Source organism: Bactrocera latifrons, unplaced genomic scaffold (genome assembly GCF_001853355.1).
Source record: "Bactrocera latifrons isolate USDA-ARS-PBARC rearing strain unplaced genomic scaffold, ASM185335v1 scaffold_260, whole genome shotgun sequence".
NCBI classification, from domain to species: Eukaryota; Metazoa; Arthropoda; class Insecta; order Diptera; family Tephritidae; genus Bactrocera; species Bactrocera latifrons.
Window position 1 is genome coordinate 264,280 of NW_017536186.1, and position 6,877 is coordinate 271,156.

Consider the following 6,877-nt stretch of genomic DNA (forward strand, 5'->3'; position numbering starts at 1 on the left):
GCAGGGGTCGGAAAAATTGGATATGATTAATGAAAGAAAATCTATTGCCAAAGATTACGCCAAGATCTTTGATTACAGTTACGCATTTTGCGAAAATTTTAAGGTCACCTACATGCGGTAAACGGTTAGGAAAGGACCTAAAACGCTTCCTTGTGGCACTCCCGAAGACGCAATGAAAATATTTCCCAGGATTTGGTTCTGGCAAATTGCAAGAGTGTGAAATGTTCGGTTACGCCTGATGAAATTAGTGAAAWATCAAAGAAAATCTAATCTAAGCCAAAATTTACTCAATAAACTATTATATTATATACATATACATACTTCAATATGTAAATAATTGTGCATAAAAACAATTAAGTAATAAGTGTGCACTAATTGCTTTAATCAACCTATTCCCGAGTCAATGAAATGTATTATTTACATATGTATATAAAGTATCAGTAATATGGGTGTTGTAATTCAAACAAACAAATTTGTGTAATACAAACACCTGCTGATTTCATTTAAATTGATATTTAATAGGGCTTTTTCCACGCCCTTTCGAAATTCTATTGCTCTGACGAATAACACTTGTCTACAAAGAAATAATTTTACAGTTACACTCTTCTCAATAACCAAAATTATTAGTTGGTTAATGTTTTACCGAGATTATTAATACAAACAATAATTATATGTTTATATTTTTTAGTKAAACTTTTTTTAATATGTGTTGATAAAATCGCAATTTTTGAAACTAATTTGTRGGTAATACTTCTTCTTCAATTAGTAATAATATTGATATTGAATTATTTTTACAATAAAAATAGAGGTTTTGACAATTTTGTTCCGTTTCTTTTTTAAAATACTTTTAACTGATCGCTACTTTGGCCTTAATGTAATGGGTGAAGAACGAGAGTATTTTTGTTTACAATTTTAATTAATGTTTGTCCGTTTTTTTATTTTCTCACTCTTAATTCCTTCCATCATGAAGTAGTAACATTGAAATTCCGTATTTGTATTTCGTCAAAAAAATTACATTTGTTCACTAGTGTAATTAATTCTGGGGTTTCCCGAACCACACTTCTGACATATGAAATCAAAAGACGAGCACACATTGTATATTATAGGTTTGTTTACATCCGCATATAGTATTTGTTATGATTTCRTTATTATAACACAATAATTGCATTTGTTTATTGTATAAATGAATAATAATTGTATGCTTTTTAATTTTATGTGGTTTATATCTACATATATTACTTTTATCTGTTCAACTTTTCCACAAAGCAATGTGTAACACGTGTTGACATAAAATACATTATGAAGKGTTCAGATTAGATCATAAAATTTCTGGGCATCTTTCAAGACTTATAGTCAAAGTTCTTTGCGAAAGTAAGTGTAGTAATGGAACCATCAAAATAGTGTTGTTTATCGCCAGGGAACACGATTTTTATTTTGCATTGTAATTGAGAAGAATGTATATACAATCACGGTTGCAAATAATGCATAAAAAAGATTGAATTGGTATATATTATTTTTAATTTATTTTGTAATCTCGAAAATCTTAATTAAAAATGGTTTTTGGATTCTAGTATTGAATACCGGATTGAAAATAAATAAAAATGATGTGAAAAAATTTCATATGGCAGCTAGATGTAACGGCAAATAAGCAGCTTTTTGGGGAGAAAGAAAAGTAGTTTKATATTCGATATCTCAAAAACTGRTGAAAAATACAGACAAACGGGCACTGCTTAATCGACTCAGCTCGTCACGCTTGGGTTTATGTACAGTAAAATTCTTCATAACCCGACMCTCACCCTCGTAATATTTATATCTRGCTARGAGAGCTGTCCATGTATRGGGACATGGTAAAAACGAGTGTTTAAAATGTACCCTTAAATACGAGCTAATGTCAAACAGGAGTGAATGAATGATAATTATCCCAATTGTTTCCCTTGACCCATCGAGAACCAGACGTCATCAGCGCAAGATAATTTGTTTGCTGTGATCATTCAGCATATTGTTCTTAAAAAACTGCCTCAAAACACTAAAAAATAATAACATAAATAAAAAAGTGGAAACCGTAAATTRTACACAATTTTCTTGACAAATTTTATGAATTCATTTTCGTTTGTACGAGACAGTTTTAACGAATTCATGTCCGGTCGTAGGAGTTGCTTTTGTATGAAAATAATAATGAAAACATTGTTGATGAAATGTGTCCCGTTATGGGAGATTCCCGGCTATGAGGACTGTCTGTAATAGGGAATTTCACAGTATATTTTATAGGGTCTCCGACGTTTGATTCGGGTGTTACAAACTTCGTGGCAAAACAAATATGGAGGTTGCCTCATCAAAAATCGGTTTATTRTTTAAAATATTAAAATATGCGCCATTAAGATCTAAACACTTTTGCAAGCGTTTAAACCAATTTTCGAATCACTTTCAGTTTATTTTATCGATGTTTTGAGGGCTGAAAATGCAGCTGTTTCACCCCATATGTGAGAGCTCGCATTGTTGTGATGAATAGTGAACTGGCAAGAAAATGGTGGTGTAGGGACTTTCTGTTCTGGTTGCCATGGGGACAAAATATCCAATTTTTCCAAAAAAAAAAAACATCTTGAAACCGTTATGGTATTTTTTTAATATTTCTCTCGACCAATTTGAACGACCTTCCCGAAATTCGGTCGGAAGGAATTCACACACCTCGATAACCGAAGAAAACTGTAAATAAAACTATGATTTTTGACCTGTTTCAGGCCTGTTAGTCGGAAATAATCATTTCACAGACGTTGATGCAATGCTGATTTTGAAAAAAGAATTGAGTGGTTTTGAAAGCAATCGTGCTTTCACTTTTCTTAGGCTCAAATAATGTCTCAAAATGGTTTTCACTRATTTTTCCAATATTTCAACGATGTGAGTAAAATCGCTGAATGTTAATTATATATATGTTAAATTATTGTCGTCCTGGACGTGATTCGTCTACCCTCTTGAAATAATTTTTACCAATCAAAAATACTTGCTCGGGACAAACAAATATCACCGAAGGTCTTTTCCAACATTCTGAACGGTTTGACACCAGATATTTGATTCTGCACACAAAATTTAATGGAACTTCCTTGTTGAATCATTTCACTCATCATAAAAATCGCCGTATGCACTTTATGTACTTCAGAATACTCAGATGAATGGTTTTTCGCGTGAAATTCAAATTAAAAAGTTGTACTAGTTTTTGCTCATAGTGTATTTGGTTATGTACGTACATATATATTTACGCATATGAGCTCTAAGCGACCTTCTATGCAACTTTGGAGTTATAAATAACATACAGTTGGAAAAAATATTCAATATTCTCTTACTCTTATTCTTTGTCGAGAATGTTCAATTGTTCGTATGCGCATTTATTTGCATTAGAACTAAGTGGTTTCGCCACCCGCTGAATATCTGCAAGGAATTAACATATTTCTTTCTGTAATGTACGTCTATAAATTTATATACATATCATACAGATCTATATGTAATGCTAATATTTATTATTTTTTTATTTTAAAACAACGCTACTACATTTTTTTTAATTTTTATTCTTTCGAATAAAAGGATGACCTAGTGCCGCGATAAACTTCGAAAAAAATTTTASTATGTGTGTAATTGAACTAAAAGGTTTCAAGCCAGCAGTGAATTAAGAAGATATTTGCTCAAATTACGCTTTAATTAAGATTAAAGTTGGCTAAAAATAAACTGGTTTACTTATTACAAGTCTAAACTAACATCAAACTAATAATTATGGATTTAAGGATTATTACAATTTCCRTTAAATTTTTTGAGAGTTTGACAGAAATCACGAAGAAAAGTTGACAGAACTCAAGATAGTTCGTAACGTCATAAAATCATGAAATACATCAAAAGTTCAGAGTTGAACTCAATTCTAATAATGAGAGCCGTTTATGCTCCAATAATAATACTCTAGCAACAAATGTAAAGGGTGGTGTAACCAGAGCTGCATATAATGCGTTAAAATGATAATTGAACATCTAAGCTAATTTAATTCCTGAAATCCTCATTAAAAATAATTTTCATATTTTCAAAATATTCAGTCCAAAATATCGGATTGAAAATCATAAAAGTCGGTTTAAAAATGTAAAAATTTAAATTTAAATCCTAAATATGGAATTGAAAAAAATGTAAATTGCCAGCAATACTTGTTAAAGCAATTAAGAAGTAATTGATGACTATTAATATAAAATGCTCTTAAATATAATACATGTTATCTTTGCAAAAGAAGCTTAATTTTAAACAAATAAGTAGTTTTTTCCTTTTTGTACCCTGAACAGTTTGTCATTATTATCAAGTATTATATACATATATAAATGATCAGTATGTCGAGCTGAGTCGATTTAGCCATGTCCGTCTGTCCGTCTGTCCGTCTGTCTGTATATATACGAACTAGTCCCCCAGTTTTTAAGATATCGTTTTAAAATTTTGCAAACAATCTGAACACAAAGTTACTAACAGAACCTGCACCTGTGAAGGCCATTTAGCGTCGGTGCAATCGAAGTTAACGTTTTKTCATGTTTTAATATAGTTTTTAGTAAGAAATATACAAATAAAAGTTTTCTATCTCGTTTTAAGTTAAAAAATAACAATAGTATAACTATAGTATTTTCATAAATGAGTCAAAGTTTCAAACCACAAGAAAATCTAAATTGAATCAAAAGTTTCGATGGACGAATATGTAATTACATAGCACAATTAGTTTAGTAAAACCATATGAACGTTACAACAATTACATTAACTGAACTACAAACTTCATCTCCTGCCATTACACAGATCATTGGCTGTTAGTGTCAATAGTTATGTACGAAATATTCAAGTTGACTTTATTAATTATTTAGYACTTGCATGGCTTCTCTGAAGGGGTCATTGTTGTAACTTTTTTGTCAGATTACAAATGTGGTTAACGAAATCGCAAATTGTTTGTTTAATTAGCGTCTGCTATAATAATTTCGACGGCAATAACCTTAGGGCGGCGATTAAAAAGTTTATATACATTTGCTTTGAAAAATCTTTCGCATTAAWTTTTTTAATAATTTGTATTGGGCAAGTAATTGCTCTACTTTGGCTGTTATATCTGTTATATGTATACTTAAAAGTACAAAAATATGACAGTCAAAATWTTGACAGTCTCTATAATATCTGATTAATGTCAATTATTGCAGGTAGTGGTTGGTAACTGATTGTAAATTTAAAAACAGCAGCTCAGAAGTCTCGCCACAGCCACCTTATAGCCCAGACCTTGCCTTTTCTGACTACCGCTCAAAGTAGAACGCCCTCACGGGAATACGTTTCACATCAGAGCAAGGTATCAGAAAGTAGCTTGATTCATTCTTTGCTGCCAAGCCGGCGGATTTCTTTCAGTTTATTATTATTAACAGGGTGTATTAAATTTTCCGCGAAGGAAACGTCTGAAACCCTATAAAATATATATACCATTATATATATGTATTTACTTAAATGATCAAAATGATGAGCTGAATCGATTTAGCTATTCCCATCTATCTTAACGTTTCTTCTTGTTTTTATACTACAGAGTATAATAGGTTTGTTCACTTAACGGTTATACGTAGGTATCGAGATCAATATAAGGTTATATGTATAAGTAAATATATGTTAATAATAAGGATGACGAGACGAGTTGAAATCCGGGTGACTGCCTGCCTGTCTGTCTGTCCGTGTAAGCTGTAAGTTGTGTAAAAATTGAGATATCTTGATAAAACTTAGTATGCGTACGCCTTGGAAAAAAGTATTAGTTCATAGTTGGGCGTAATCCTACCACTGCCACGCCCACAAAACAAAATTAATCGAAAACATATAAAGTATCATAACTAAATTAAGATATAAAACTCCGATTTGGCGCAGGAGATCGCAACAATCGCCTAGCGAAAATATTGTACCTACCGACAGTGGGAAAATTCCCTACCTGTAAAGCGGTACTGTTAARAAACTACCAAAAGCGCGGAGAATCGATAACTAAATACGCCAGAGACATTRAACTTTATCCTCGAAATGATATGAAAGAGTGGACGATGGGCATAGCACCCACTATTAGGTAATTCACATATCTTGAGACTCGATTTCAATCAAATATGGTGCCTGAYGAAATCGGACTGCAACCACGCCTACCTCCCATATAACACAATTTTAAATTCCATTTGAAACTTTCACTTTCARTATACAATTCTAGAATGAATTAATATATCATGATACAATTTTGCGCGAATAATAAATATGTCTAAAAATTTCCTAAATCGATCCAAAACTGTTCAGCCCTTACGTACTGAATATAGTTGAATTTTTACAAATACATCGGTTGTTGTGTAATATATATAGTTAAAATCCTGGAAGAATTATTTTTTGATAGTATGTATGTCTGTGTGCTACAAATATGTTGAATCGGGTCAATACTCACCTTAGCCCACATATACATAATATAAAGATTTTCGAACTTCTGGGTGGCTTTATACCGCACATACCGGCCAGAGTGTGTGTGCCCATATGTATCTTAATAAAATTTAGAGAGTATGTGCAAGTGCAAAATCGCCCTAGTCCTCATATAACTAACAAGCCTTTTGTGCCTGAATGTACTKCCTTGATCGTAATACTTGCAAGTTGCGAAAATTTAAAATGTTCGGTTATAYTCGAATTTTCCTCTTCCTTACTTGTTTTTTTATACTCTCGCAACAAAGTTGCTAAGGAGAGTATTATAGTTTTGTTCACATAACGGTTGTTTGTAAGTCCTAAAACTGAAAGAGTCAGATATAGGGTTATATATACCAAAGTGATCAGGGTGACGAGTAGAGTTGAAATCCGGATGTCTGTCTGTCCGTCCGTCCGTCCGTCC

The 6,877-nt window shown here is 32.0% G+C and overlaps 1 protein-coding gene across 1 annotated transcript in view; it reads left to right on the forward strand.

Annotated features, from left to right (window-relative positions):
- LOC108969682 (GTP cyclohydrolase 1) overlaps positions 1-6,877 on the forward strand; it is a 32,551-nt gene that overhangs the window by 8,446 nt on the left and 17,228 nt on the right. The gene's annotated exons all lie outside the window — the stretch shown is intronic.